Source organism: Lygodium microphyllum, chromosome 11 (assembly GCF_053477565.2).
Source record: "Lygodium microphyllum isolate KBCC chromosome 11, Lygodium_microphyllum_v1.1.10, whole genome shotgun sequence".
Taxonomy (NCBI): domain Eukaryota; kingdom Viridiplantae; phylum Streptophyta; class Polypodiopsida; order Schizaeales; family Lygodiaceae; genus Lygodium; species Lygodium microphyllum.
In genome coordinates, this window is record NC_141145.1 from 18,021,316 (window position 1) to 18,037,061 (window position 15,746).

The following is a 15,746-nucleotide window of genomic DNA, read 5'->3' on the forward strand; positions in this document are numbered from 1 at the left end:
TGATAGGTTTGAGCTTGCCACAGAAGATCTTAATGGTGCACCCTTGGCTCGAGTATGGTGCCATGAATGTGAAGCTCCTTATGGATAGGGAGTCATTGGCAAGCAATCTGCTTACTCGTGTCTTTCTAATTTCATGAGAACCCATATATTAGAAGGCCAAGCGCATCAAATAAGATATTTGACAAATCAAGGGTTGAAGGTGGGAGCGACATCTAACTCAAAAGACGTAGAAGAAAGCAATGAAGATAATATGGTTGCGGTTTTAGCTGCAGTTGAGGAGATGGATATTTTTAATAGCACTCATGAAGGCAAGTGACATCTTTTTAACCATTGAAACCTCCAATAAAATGTTACTTTCATATACGACAATTACCGGTTTATGAAAGAGTTGAGCTTTAGTAAGGTTGGGATTTGTTTTAAAATCACTTTTGTATATGTATCTTAGGGATAATTTCTAATCATTTTAGAGATTAATTTGTGAGTCTTGACTTGAAATCACACAGGATCTGATTTTGAGCTTATTGAGGCAACATTGAATGACTACAAAGATAAAGGGAGAGTAAGAGTTGTATGTAAGTATGATAAGAAATGGTTGCATTTGTGCCCTTCAAGATCGGACTTGCATACGATTCTCACAGAGCATATCAAGTCAAAGTCTCACATCATGGCTATATCCAAAAAAACATGTACCAAGCATGTAGTTTTGACAAATGCTAGAGGGCGACCAAAGAAGCTCTTTCATGCAGATCCACAACAAAAGTCACTGAGCTCTTTTCTTTACCCAACCAAAGAAAGTACCGTATCAACAAATTCAGAAGGACCTTCTACTTGTACAGGTGACCCATATATGCCTTCTTCTTATGATTTAAATTTGCTCTGTTGGGGATTATGGCAAAGGACCGTGCCTTACAAAGCATGTGACATCAACATAAAATCTATTCTACACGACCTTAAAATAGGAAAGGAATGGTATCCAGAGCCATATACAAAAGCTATCTTATATGACAGATCTCTTGAAATTAAGGTAGATGGATGCTACAGACACATAAATTGCCTTTGTATTTCATGTGGTGGAAATCCCTTTGAAAGTTTTACTTGTGAGTATTGTAAAAAAATTCCCACTTATGATGATTTTCGCATGAGAGTATACAGAGAGAGTACTGCTATTGAGAAGAGAGGGGTTAGGAATACAGGAGGAGGAAGGCGATTAGATTATCTTAGCAGTGAAGAGTTGAAAAATGTGACAGTTAAGTCCAAGAAAGACTTGAAAGAATCCAAGAGAAAGCTATGGTGGTTAGAAGCAAGAATTGTTGTGCTTTCTGTGAGGATTAGGTTCTTGAAAGAAGCAAACTTTGAATGCTTTAACAGGAAGGATGTGCGGCGCTTTTGTAATAATATAGTTGAGGCCCATCGACAAGGTAAATTTGGAGGTAAACAAGCTTTGTGGGACTTTTTTCAAGATGTAGCAAAGAATATAGTACGAACAAAACAAGCACAACGATTCAATGAGTCCACAAAGAACATGTTTGAGCTCATTAAGCTTTGGGGCGGGCCATGCTTGCATGAATTTATGAGTACTAACCTTGGAGGGCCGTCCATGTGCACTACAAGAAGGCAAGGGAAAAAAGCAATTCACTTCATGCCTGGAGAGCATGAGTATATATTTGAGGCAGTGGGTAAGATATACATGGATGCAAAAAGTAAACATGGAGTAATGTCAATGGTGCCGATTATCATTGTTGAAGATGAGACTGCCATCAAACGTCGCATAAGGTGATCTTAATAGATCTAATGTCTTGTAGTTTGCAATGTTTTTTACTTTCAATCATGTAAAGGAAGTTTGTAAGATATTGAAAGTTAAAGCAAACTTTTTTTAATGCAGGTGGAATGCAAAGGATGACACTCTTATTGGATTCTGTGGAAGTAAAGGAGAATGTCACCAATGCCTTACAAACGACACAATTATTGTAGGAGAGGGGTCACATGGTTATAATACGATAGTGGATGCCTTTCAAAATCATGTGGTGGGAAATTATACAAGACTTTTGATAGTAAACCCTCTTCATGAGAGTCTTCCACGACTAGCTTTGGTAGTGCAAGTCACATGTAACCGCTTTGATATTGTTTTTATTAAAAATCAATGGAATCTTGTGGAGCATTTATGGAGTGCAAAGCTAAAGGATACAATAGGTCCAATAATTGGGCATTCTTCAGATGGAGATAGTAGACGGCGCAAGCTCATGCTTGAAGATTACCTTGGAGATCATAGCGACCGATTCTTTATTAATTGGTGTGGATGGAAATTAAGAGGGAGAATAGTGGAAGGGCATGTGTATGGTTTACATGATCAAGACTTTGTACATTGTGGAAAAAAGCTTGTTAGTCCACTTGCTAGCCCTACTCGACAACTTGCGATTGGTAAAGTTTGGATTACACTCAATCATGTTGCAATGGTCTATAACTCATTTTCCATTGATAAACACAAGCTATAGGATGGAGATATACAAAGAAATGATCGTCAAAATTGGGCAGCTGCCCAAAGGATTGCAAGCAGACAAGTGCAATGTTGTATGAGACAATTACAGAAGAAAGAGAGAAGTGTGCAAGGAACTGTGGCATATTTGCATATCGTGGCTGATTACATTGATGTTTTCCTATCACCGTATCTAAACTTGAAGGATCATGTGGTGATGGCAGCTAAGGTTAGTTTCTTCTTCAAGCTTTGGAGGTTGTGGATACATCAACATGCAACGTACAACTTGAAGATAAATTTCATAAGTAGAGAGGCCTACACAGATATTCAACTCTCATGCCATTTTGTTGTGCTTCTCATAAAGGTTTTTCGTGACTTTTATCCTACTCTCAAGTGCCCATTGCATCTCACTGGATCGGATGCAGCTGAAATTTATTTTAGTAAAATTGGAGGTATGGTGGGACAAGAGAGAGCCTTTGACTTTGGAGATTTGTTGCATAGTGTTGGTACTTTGAATAAGATTGCCATGCATGAATGTAGTTCAGATGGGCTGGTTTTCTCAAGGGCTCATAAAAAACAAGAGCATATATGGAAGTGCTTGAATAAAAAAGATGGAATTGTAGAAGTAGATTTAGGCAACTATGAATGTGTGTCTTCAGATGATGTAATAGTGGATGCCTTGAAAGAGGGCTTGCATCAAGCACAAATGTTGTGTCAGTCATTGGGATTGAAACCTAGCAAAGCAGATAACTTGAATTGGTGGTTACAGCCTTGGGAGGATACAGATTTGACATGGTCAAAACTAGATGTTGAGATGGGGGAGGCTGATGAGTACGATGACTTTGCACAACCAAGCAGTGATGACCAGCAATTACAAGAGGTTCCAGATGGGGATGATGAGATCATTGCTCTTAGTGAGATTCGACATGAAATCGATGGGCTTTTGGATGAAGTTCATGACTCGGGCACTATTGCAAAGAGATAGAAGATCAACCCAACAGTAGAAGTTGATGGAAAGTATATCTTTAAGTCCACATTGGTCAGCCAATTGAATGGGAATTCAACATTGTCAAAAGATCGACTGACAAGAGTGAGGCAAGGTGTCTATTTCATTCATGAATCAAAATCACAATCATCAAGTAATGTGAATTTCTTTGGGATAGGTTGTGATTGTGTTGTATATTTTGTGTATGACACACAAGATCAAGGTAGTAGCAAGCATCCAAAGAGAGATGGAAAAGCCACAAACTTAAATAAAATGGATAAGTCTCGTGGTACATGGTATCTTGGCCGAGTCCAAAAGATGAGGAAGAAAGTAGAACGTAGATATGTGGATTATAAACGGGGCTTTGATTTGATAGATCGACCTCAAGGGATAGAAGTTCAGCTTGGTTGGTACCAAAGGGTAAAAGGACAATGCATGTTCACGTATGACTTAACTGACTTGAATATGATTGCTATAGAGTCAGTCATCGCATTGGCAAATTTAACATACAATGCATCAAATGATAGATACCAACTAGATGAGAATGATTATAAGATATTTAATGACTTTCTCAAGCGCGCTGAGTAATCATTTTCATGCTCAAAGTAAGTGATTTTAATATATGATAAGCTTTGTATTGCCTTTCTAAATTAGGTCATTATCTTTATTGTAGTGTCTTCTTTCTTGTAGGTAATGGACGTTCAAGCTAGAACTTGGCAACGTTGGGGTATACTCTTTGCAGCTGAAGTATTGCAATCGAAGAGTTCTTTTGAGATATCTTCAAACTAGTCATATGGCAATGTGCTACATTAATAGAAGTTTGTAGTTGAAGTATTAAGGTGATGTATCACTATTGCATCATGGTTGAAATATGGTGCATATATTGTAATTAATATCTAATCTTTTTCTTTTGATTTTAGTTATACTATATACTTTGCACACACTATTGATGTGTGAGTGCTTGACGAGAGGAAATTTGTTTTTGTTTTGATTTCAGACCAATTTTGTGGCGTTTTGATCTTTTGGGATTCTCAAGCAGCATATTGCATGGAGATGGCTAGCCATGGAAGCAATGGAGTCAACATACTTATGTATTATTCTTTTTATAATATACAACCTTTATCATACTACACAATCCAAATGTATAAGACATGCTTTGGACATGTGGATCTTGGAGTCTTTTGTGTATAGCTCTATGTTGCAGTGCTATTGTAAAAGTAATCATTTGAATTATACAGAAGGGGCCATGAAAATGCACATTCGATTCGAATTTTAGATTTATAGAGGGGGTATAACTATTGCCTTCAAAATTCACAAAAGGGGTATATAAAATGGTGAAAATTTTTTAAAAATGGGTTTTTAAAGTATCCTTTGAACACACGTTATATAGAGGGCTTCTACAAGGTGACCCCCCCGAGCAATCGAGCAACAAGGTAAGCTCACTACACCTGTAAGGTAGGCATTGCGCGTCGGCTATGTGAGAGGTAGCCATGGCCGCTCGGTTCGAAACACTTGTGCAATAAGTGGTCGGTAGGTCTCGGGGTAGAGCTTGAAGCTCCCCTCCACCTACATTGAAATAATTTGATTGTTTTGTTGAATTATAGTGTCATTCAATTGTACCACTTGTCCTATGAGATGTTGTATATGAAGTTGATGTGCAGCGATCACATCATGATAAATTTTTATGGTTGCTTAGCAAGTTGTAAATACTTTGAACGTTTGATCATTGAGCCGCCTAGTGTAACCAAGCAACCCATTTTCACCTCTCACACATACTTCAGCAAATTTGTGATTCCTGAGAAAGTTGGAGCTCGATTGTTTAAGGGGTTGATTGGGTAGATTCCCCCATCAACCCACAAGTCCACATGTTTCAATCCCATTTGCATGTAACTCTACAGAACCTAAGGGTTGACACTGGTACGCTAGGTTCTTTTGAATAATGGGGTGTATTCAATCTCTACCTTAATATGCATCTCCTTCTTTCCTGTATTCATTTTACTTATTAATAGAAATGGGGAGCCTACTTGGTTATCATAGGAGGTAGAGTGGAGATACACAAAGAGGCACACAAAAGTGCCAAGGGAAAGGAGGGTGTAAGTAATTCACTCTATTAATGAATGTTGCATAAGCACAGAGAAGAGGTCACAATAGAGCCATGAGAGAGTATAAATACGGGGAAAAATAGCTTAGAGAGTAGGGATGTCCAAGACTTTTCGTATTTTATAAATTTCTATTTTACCTCCAAAAACATTTCAAAAAACACGAAATTTGACTAGTTTGTTTTTTTTAAACTAAAAGCTAGAATATAAAAAATCCCCAAAATATCCTAAAAGGAATTTTCAAAATTTTATTTTCCTTATTCTCAATTAAAAATTCAATTACCTCGTATATCTACTAATCATTTTGCATTGAAAACGAAGCACCACACTCCCGTAACTAACTCCTTTTTTAATGTAAAATTTGGTTGAAAAAGACTTCTCGAATGAGGAAAGAGAAAGAATCTGAGTATATCTTTGTAAATAATATTAAAAAGGAAAAGGGAGACTGCAAAGTGGAGAGAGAATAGGATTATTTTACTATTCTTCTCTCCTCTTTTCCTTGTTTTAAGGAGAAGGGGGGGGACTAAAAGGCCCATTTGTGAGCTCGTTTTTTTCCTAATGCATATGAAATACGAAATGTAACACAAAGAGGATGAAAACACACAACTAAACTCACATTTCATACAACAAATACAAAAAGAAAGTTCACTTTATTATTTTTTGTACGAAACACGAAATCAATTTAAACAAATATAACTAACAAGAAGAAGACTCATGTTTCATAAGAAATCCAATAAGAAATAGACTTGAAATGATTCCTTATACATTTTGATTTGTTGATGTTGTGGAGGACTAGGTGTTGGATGTTGCGCTTTTTGTTGCAATGGTGCATGGGAGGACTTTGTTGGTGGAGCTTAATGGAGATATGAGAAGATTGGGCTTGAAAATGGAAAGACAATGTGATATCTTATTTAAAAATACTTCAAAAAAAGGATTTGATAATAGAGCCAGTACTTGCGGGACTTGTGCCAAAAATATCATTTACTAATATGAAAAGGGATCTCTTTTTTTTTTACTTTTTTTAAGGCATCATTTCACACATGGGGCTATTTCTGAGGCATAAAGAGGGGGTTTCAATAGGACACATGCAATTGAACACCACTCTAATACATCATTTTCAACATTATTTTCCTTGGATTGAGTTAAACTTCACCATTTTATTCCAACCTTTTGAGCCAAAGCTCATTTAATCTCTTTTGAGACTCATTTGAAATCAAGAAAGCTTCTCAACTCCAGCAAGAACAACTGTAACCACACAAAGTGTTTTTCTCAATCCTCTAAAGCAATAAATTTGGCAAACACAAGGTATGGATCAAACACCCTCGAATTTTTTATGCTTTGATGCATACCCATTTCCATCAATATTTTCAAAAAGTTTGACTTATTATGATCGTGATGAAACGTAAAAATGTGGTCCAATTTATCAGTCACTAGCAATGTATTTGTGTTTCATATGCCAAAGTAGAAAGTATGCACATCCTCTCATATGAAATGTGATTTTAGTGCCTCTATGTCCCTTGCTTGGCCTGTTTGTCATGTTCCATACTTTTTCTCCTTTGAGATTTGTGTTTTCTTCATCATGTGTCATATGAAATGCAATGGCTTGTGGATTTGTGTTCCTTCCAAGTTTGCATTCATGTTTCACACGTTCAAGTAGGTAGTACGCACAATGTATTGCATGAAATGCAATTGTAGTGCCTTTGTGTTCCTTGTCTCTAGCTTGTCTGTAGGATTTCATGAATTTTCTCCTTAGGTGGATTTTTTTTGTCATGTGTTGTATGAAATGTGATAGATCACGGTTTTGTGTTTCTTCCAAGTTTGTTGTCATGTTTCATATGTTTATATAGACATAATCACTTATCAAATGATGTATTATTGGAACTTTTTTGTTTTACAATGGTGAATTTTGTTATGGCTATAACAAAAGCCATTGGAAATAAACAAAAATTTGACCCTAAGCATATTTCTCAAAAGATTCATCACGCCTCAAAGCAATCTAAGCTACAAAGGAAACATAAGAGAATATTTTCACAGGGTGTGAGATGTCTAAGAGATATCAAAAAGGCAATGAAGGCTCTTAATAATGTAGTTTCAAATTTACCATTCCAAATACTTATTAGGAAGATATGTGAGAAGCATAGTCTCAATATTTTCAAGTGAACAAGGAGTGTCGTCAAGGCCTCAAAGTCCTTATTTAAGAAGAAGAAAGATTCAAGGAAGACACATCCACTTGTAACAAACAAGAATTATCCCTTGCAATGGTAAGAGGATGAAGATCAACTACAAGAGGAAGATATGGAAGAGAAAGAGGAACCCACTTCAGCCACAACTTAAGCTTTCAAAACTAAGATGAATATTTAGTGAATCAACATGTAACTACAAACAACTATCCACAAAGAGATAGAGGCAACTACATGCAATCAAGAGGAAGAGGATATTTAGCAAGCAGACAAGACCAATGCAACTATTGGGGCTATGAAGGCCATTAGAAAAGAGATTGTAATCAACATGTATCTACAAATAGCTATCCACAAAGAGGAAGAGGCACCTATATCCAATCAAGAGGAAGAGGATATCCACCAAGAAGACAAGGCCAATGCAACTATTAGGGCTATGAAGTCCATTGGAAAAGAGATTGTACAAGGAAGTTGGTTAATCAATAAGAAGGAAGAAGGGCCCTACTTCAAAATGAACCATCCACTAATGGAAGAGTTTTATGTATTGACTACATGGCATCTACCTACAATTGTGGTGAGATAGTACTCCTATCCACTTTCATGAGCCACTCAAATAAGCAACTTCAAGATGAATGGTAAATGGAATTCAGAGCCTCTAGTCACACAATCCATCATTCAAAATGGTTTAATTCGATTTATCCCCTCAATACAACATAGATAGTCAGTACATGAGATGATTCACAGGATACTAATTGAAGGAGATGACACTATTCCCATTCAAATTTCCTCAAGCAAGGTAAGAAAACTTCTCTAATGTTCTTTTAGTTCCTTACATTAATGAGAACCTACTTTAAATTGGTTAGATTGTTGAGAAATGACAATATGAAGTTAGACTCAATCTGAATGGATGTTTTGAAAGGGTGTGGAAAACTAGTTGCAAAATGAGAGAAGATTGAAAGGTTGTTCAAAATGAAGATATTTACTCCTCATCAAGATTGAAAGAGTGTGGAAAACTAGTTGCAAAATGAGAGAAGATTGGAAGGTTGTTCAAAATGAAGATATTTACTCCTCATCAAGCAAACTACTCTAGCAAGACTCTCTCTACCTCAATGGAATTATGGCATAGAAGATTGGGACACATGAGTTAAAAAATCATTTTGCATTTCAAGAGATAGAAGCTAGTTGAAGGGCTACTCATACTTCAATTCAATGAAGACAACCATACACGTTTAGCATACTACTTTGGGAAGCAACAAAGAACAAGATTCAAGAAAAGTACATAATATAGAGAAAAGAAATGACTTGAAATCATTCATATGGACATATGTGGACTAGCCTAAACAATAGCTTTAGGAGGTTTTAATTACTTTATTACCTTTGTTGTTGATGGCTTATTAAGAAATGTATGGATTTATCCCATCAAGCTAAAATGTAAAGCATTTTATAAATTTCAAAGTAATGGTAGAGAAGGAATGTAAGGCATATACCAAGGTTTAAGATTAGATGGAGAGGGGGAGTTCATCTCAAATGAACTTGAAGATGGAAAATGCTATAAGAAGACAACACACTTGCAAGTATGCCTCTTTTTCAGGCAAATATAGGTAGAAAACCAAATGTATCTAATCTTAGAGTGTTTGGTTGTATTGCATACATGCATATTGATGATGAGTAGCCCATGAGTTGCGAAGGAAGCTTGATCCTAAGTCTTAGAAATGCATCTTGACTAGTTTGTCAATTCAATCCAAAGGTTATAATTTGTGTGATCTTAACTCTAAGAATATTTTTATCTCAATAAATGTTTCTTTTAATGAAAATGGTAGGTGGTATTTAGACCCACCTAGTCCCTATAAAAAATATGATCCACATGGTAGCCATAATTTAAGAAATACAACCTCTACTTCAACTCATAGAAATGTTGATATTTGGTTAGAAGATTGAGGGCTGATTTAAAGAAAAAATTTAAAGTGCAAAAGTGGCCCATGAGCTATAAAAGTGGCAATTTTGGTAGAAAATGTGTTGATCATAGATCGAGGAGCTAGAGTTGTCATAGGTGCATTTTTACCCTTGGAATCCAACGCAAGTGTCCATTCATCAAATTTGACCCCCATTTTATGGACACAAGATTTAGCATTATAAAGTAGCTAATTGATTCAGAAGAAAAAAATAATGTCCCAGTGGGCCAAGGCAATAGTTTTAGTCAAGTGCTTGCCTAGCAATTCCCTGGTAGCACATTTTAATGGTCCATCGGGAAACTATCCTAGATGGCTTTGCCAGGCACTCGCAAGAATGCACAAGGTCTATCGTCTAGGTTTCCTAGAGCCCACTCGGTAACTGAAGGTACTGAGGCTATCCCCACAAGGATCAACCTGCAAGATCAGTGTCCTAATTTGACAACTGAGGTCTCGATACATCAGCTAGTTCCATCGAAGGTGTCCCACAAGGGCTTCTTGTTTGACTGGATCGATCATAGTTACTCTTGGTTCATGCAGTGCAACACTTTTTTCCAATATAACTAGTTAGGATTCAAGGAACCTTAATGGATTTTTGGCACAACTACTGCAACTTTCCCCTAAGAAAAATTCTAATCAAGGTCTTAAGACCTAATCCTAGGTAAGTCAATGCTCGGCTCTACCTAATTTTTGCTAATTAATGTTTCGTTCCTGTCTCTTGAGAGAAGCTCCTAGCTTAGCGGGACCACCTATCCATAGGACAGATTCGGTATTTCAGTCCTAAAAGATAATATGGTAATTAATACCTATGGTAGACAATTCATGTGCTACCTTTCTCTAACCCATACTTAGAAGGATTTCAAATGCTTTTTCAAGTCTATTTAGACTCTAGAATTAACACCATATTAGAGATTTTGGAAATTTCCCAAGTCCCACTTTTAATTAATGTCTTAATTTTGTGAATGAAAGAGAGCACTATGTTTATGTTTATCTTTAAAGGGCACTTTGTATGTTATAAATATGAGATCACACATCTTGAGAGCTTAAATGATGAATATAAGCTATGTGCCTATTAGGAGATTTGGATTTCACCTCTATCTTTTCTAGCATACTAACAAAATATGATGTCGTATGGTGGTAAAAACATCAAGGAGGCTTAACTAGTATATACTAAGGAGATTTCTAGGTTTAATGTAAGAATACAAAGGTTTGAAGGAGTGGAGAGAGAATTTAGAATACAAGAGCCTTTAACTTTGTATAAAAATATGTTATTATGGCCAATATTTATAATGTTATGGATATAGCATCATTTAAAGTGGCATGTATAAGTTTCATGAACTAGGACCTTAAAAAAAGAGTCACCACTAACGAGATGTGGTTTAATAACTTGATCGAATACCATATAGTAATAAGTTTGGATAACCTATGATGTGATGGCTCTTTTTTTTTTGTAAACTAATAGACCCAAGTATGTTAAATAATTGCTCACCCCATTTGTATTTTTGTATGTATATGCATGATATATAAATATCTTTTATTCAAAATTTCTATCTATATTGACAATATATGGACAAGATGGATATTGGATTTGGCCAAAATCAACTAGCTTCACACATTGACTAGCTAAATGAACTTGCAAATCATAAAATGAAGATTTATATACCAAGCTAGAAGTTTATGATTTTTCTAAGACCAAAGATTTAACCTTTGACCAATGGTTTGTGTTTCCAAAGAAGTAGACATAGATTTTATTATTAATTAAGACTTATTTGTTAGCTAAGACATAAAGTACAAAATTGGACTTAAACCACTTTATAAGAAATTTCAATACAATTAACTAATGTTATTGAAAGAATACAAAACATTAAGTAGATTCTCTCATTGATATTGGTGGCGTTTAAAAACACCAAGGTAACTACATAAAACACTTTAAATTTCTAACAAGCATATATTTCATAGCCATGCAAAAGCCCTTAATGTAAGGGATATATTAACTATGAAAGTCAAAATTAGTCCATATAGAGTCACTACCTTATTGTATCATGTATATTGGAAAAATACAACTTTTGTAGATAGCTGCACTACCATTTATGAAATGTTTGTGATATCCTAACTCATGAGCAAGTTGCATTGCTTTCGTATCTTTCAAAGTAGAGACTAAAGGAGTCTGCTTCAACTTGGATAATTGTGATTTATTCAATGTAAGTGCCAGACGATGTGAGGAATTTGTTGAGTATGTTTGTATTATAGACTATCAAAAAGTACAAAATACGGTTTAAACTACTTTATAATAAATTTCAACACAATTAACTAATGTTATTGAAAGAATAAAAAACATCAAGTAGATTCTCTCATTGATATTGGTGGTGTTTAGAAATACCAAGGTAACTACATAAAACACTTAAAATTTCTAGCAAGCATATATTTCATAGCCATACAAAAGCCTTTAATGTAAGGGATATATTTATTTTGAAAGTCAAAATTAGTCCATATAGAGTCACCGACTTGTTACATCATGTATATAGGAAAAATACAAATTTTGTAGATTTTATATAAAACGTTTAGCTGCACTACCATTTATAAAATGTTTGTGATATCCTAACTCATGAGCAAGTTACATTGCTTCCATATCTTTCAAAGTAGAGACTAAAGGAGTCTGCTTCAACATGGATAATTGTGAGCTATTCAATGTAAGAGACAGATAACGTGAGGCATTTGTTGAGGATGTTTGTATAATAGATAGTCTCTTGAAGCAAGAAGTAATTGAAGGTTCAACATATATACCATCTTTATCAATCATGGTCTCGTGTGGTGCTAATGATGAAGATGAAATACCGTCATTCTCTGCTCTAGTCCATTAATTAATGACAACCTTGAATTGAGCATACAATCCATGTCCATATTGAACTGGATCCTGTCCATATCGATCAAACTTGATGACTTCACATGCATCATGGTATTTGCTTAAGCAAGTCAAGCATGGTAGAAGTTCTTTGATCAAGATAGATTCTTCACGATCAATATCAAATATTTTTGGATAAATGCATACAAACATATTACATGACAAATAACTCTTACCTATTTCATATGTGTTCTCATTGGCAATCGTAGTAAGCATCTCTAGCTTCAATTTCTTCACATGTGAAGGATTGCTATAGCAACAACAATAATGTTTGTAATTGGAAGAAAGAAGAATGTAATTAGTTCAATTCTTCCTACATGATGCTTTAGATTGTTGGAGTAGCTTGTGATATTTTTTGTTTTAATTGTTGCTTAGAGAGGATTCCATACGATAATAAGCAACAAACTCTTATATTTTGTTAGGATTCAACTTATTACTTTCATCACAAATATTGTAGATATCCAGCTCTTTTGAACTTAGATTCATCCTTTCCAAAGGCTAGAACACTTTCCCAGAGTCACACATACATTCTATAGAACTCTTACAGAAGGTCTACAGAACAATTACAATACAGTACCAGAACAGCTACAGTACAACTACAGTACAGAGACAGAGCAGAGAAAGAGGCTCTACAGAAGGTCTACAGAGGGTTACAGAAGGTCATCAGAACCTCATAAGTCTTAAGATAAGAGACATTTAACCATGTGGAAAAATCTAACCAAGAGTAATATCATGAGGTGAAAAAAATATATATGATAATTTCTTTGAAGTAAAATCTATTCTAATAAAGTCATTTTTCCATACCTACTTTTTATCTCTAATTATAAGTATACTTGAGATACTAACAATAGATTCTTGTAATTAGTTGCAAAAATTATCTTATCATTATAATATTAAACATACTTAGTTTCTAAAAAGGCCTTCAAAATGGCATGTACAAAGAAGGTGTTTATTAGTCCTAATTATTTTTAAAAAAATTAAACATGATACTTTTCACCATGTGACCAAAACTATGTCACATATAAGTGACACATGACAATTTAATTGAGATAAGTTATACTCTATTTGGATAAGTTTTCATAGTTTCTTCTTAAGGACTAACCATTCCATTTTTGAACTGGTTATATCCCAAAGACATTTAAACTCATGAATTGTAACAAGGATTTTACCTTAATATTCCATATACACATCTCAAAAGATATATTGGAGTGAAATCTTTGTTGCAATATTTGCTACTGAGGTAAAACTCCTTTGGGAGGTGCAATGAGTCTTTTTTGGGGTGTGCAATATATTGTTGGCTCTCTTATCCTAATGTACATGCATAGACATACACTAGTGATGTAGTAAAAGAGGCTATAAGAGATGATAGATTTGACCCTGTGGACAAATCTAACCAAAACTAACATGACAAGATCATTACACAACACATATAAGAGTTTAATTGAAATAAGATCTAAAATAGACTTAAGTAAATTTTGCATAGCTAGCTCAAACTTTTCATTATGATAAGTATTCTTACACACTAGATTACAATTAAATAGTTATACTTACAAAGGATGATAAATTTTAATGAGCTCTTTAATACTATTTTGGCAAAATATTTACTTAAATAGATTTTTAAAACCAGACATGCTCGGTACCTTTTGTAAAAAATTAAAAAACTAAAGACAATTTCTTTAAGTTATATCACCAAAGAAAGAAAATATTGCAAATGCTAATGGAAGTAACTTCTCAAGAAAAAAATCAAAATTACATTAATGTGTCTTCCTTGATGAAAAGAGAAGGAACAGAGTTTAAACACCTGAAGTAGCCTTTAATTTCTCTTTCATAATTAGACTTGCTATATCTTGGCTTGATTCTTCTATGCCCTCGGGTGGTACTTCAAGAACTTGAACTTCAATATAGGAGGAACCTCTTGGGAGTTTGAATTTTGTTTGGCACTCTCATGGACCCTCCACAATTGTGCTTCAACCTCTCTTTGCTCTTGAGTGTTGCAAACCACTGCAATAGTCTTCATATGATTTACCAATGCCACCTTAGATGCGAGTCCACTTGCATATACATCAAATATAACCTCATGAGCATCATTGAATGCTTTGATTGTAGTTTCCATAACTTTCATTTTCTTTCTCAAAACGGCCTTTGCAATCCTTTGTTCTTCTTCAAGATCTTCATCATTGCACTCCTTGTCCAAGCCTTCAAAGTCCAAAATGGAAGGCTTGTTGACATTGTTTATGTATCACTCAAAATTGATGAAGCTTTTCTCCATGGTCACTAATGTCAAAACCACAAAAGAATCTATAGATCCAAAAGCAAACATTCTATCCATTGGTAGGAAGTCAACACTACCAATTAGCATGCGATACTTGCAAGAAATGCTTTCAAGAACATTTTCCAAAGCTGCCATTTTCTTTTGATCAAGAAATGATAACAACATGAATTGTTTAGGTTCACATGTCATTTGTAGTAGAGTGGATACAACCTTTTCAAACTTTATAGAGTCCCATTTCATTCCCTCAACCCCATGTGCTGCATCTAGAACAACAACCCCAATGGTAATTGGATATTTGTAAACATTATGTATAAGATCAAAGGTTTCTAGATTGCATCCAAAAATATATACATGCCAAGGGAAAGTAGTGGAGGATTGAAGATGATTTTACTTTTTCCAATTAGAAAGTTCACAATATATTTTGTTCCATTTGGTAGGGACCCTGCATCAGCTCTACGTGTGAGCTTCTTTGATACCCAATCATTGCAAATGCCTAAAATCTTTGTGTAGACTTCATCATTGATATCATAATCATCAACAAGATCTTCCCAAGTCTTCATCATAGCGCTACTTTCTAGAACTGAAGCATTGAAAAGAATGATTAATTCCTCCTTTAGGACCCTATCTTGCTTAATTTCCTTAGCCCTTGTTTCCATGTCAATCATATCTTCATTATCCCATTTGTTTGTAAGAAAAATGATATGACCTTCATTGATCTGCTCTTGTAGTGTAAGGATGTCTCCATCCTTTAAACCCATAAGGCAACGAAATGCAGTAGGAGAAGGTTGCCTTCCCTTTTTTCTCGAACTCTCCTCGTGGGATATAAGCTCACCTCTAGAGTATCTCTTCATGATTTTGATCCAACTATCAAATATTTATTGGGAGCTAA

General features: G+C 35.0%; 1 pseudogene; it reads left to right on the plus strand.

Moving 5' to 3' along the window:
* The first annotated feature begins 1,138 nt into the window (after window positions 1–1,138).
* LOC148028587 (uncharacterized) lies at window positions 1,139–4,046 on the plus strand (annotated as a pseudogene).
* The last annotated feature ends 11,700 nt before the right edge of the window (window positions 4,047–15,746 follow it).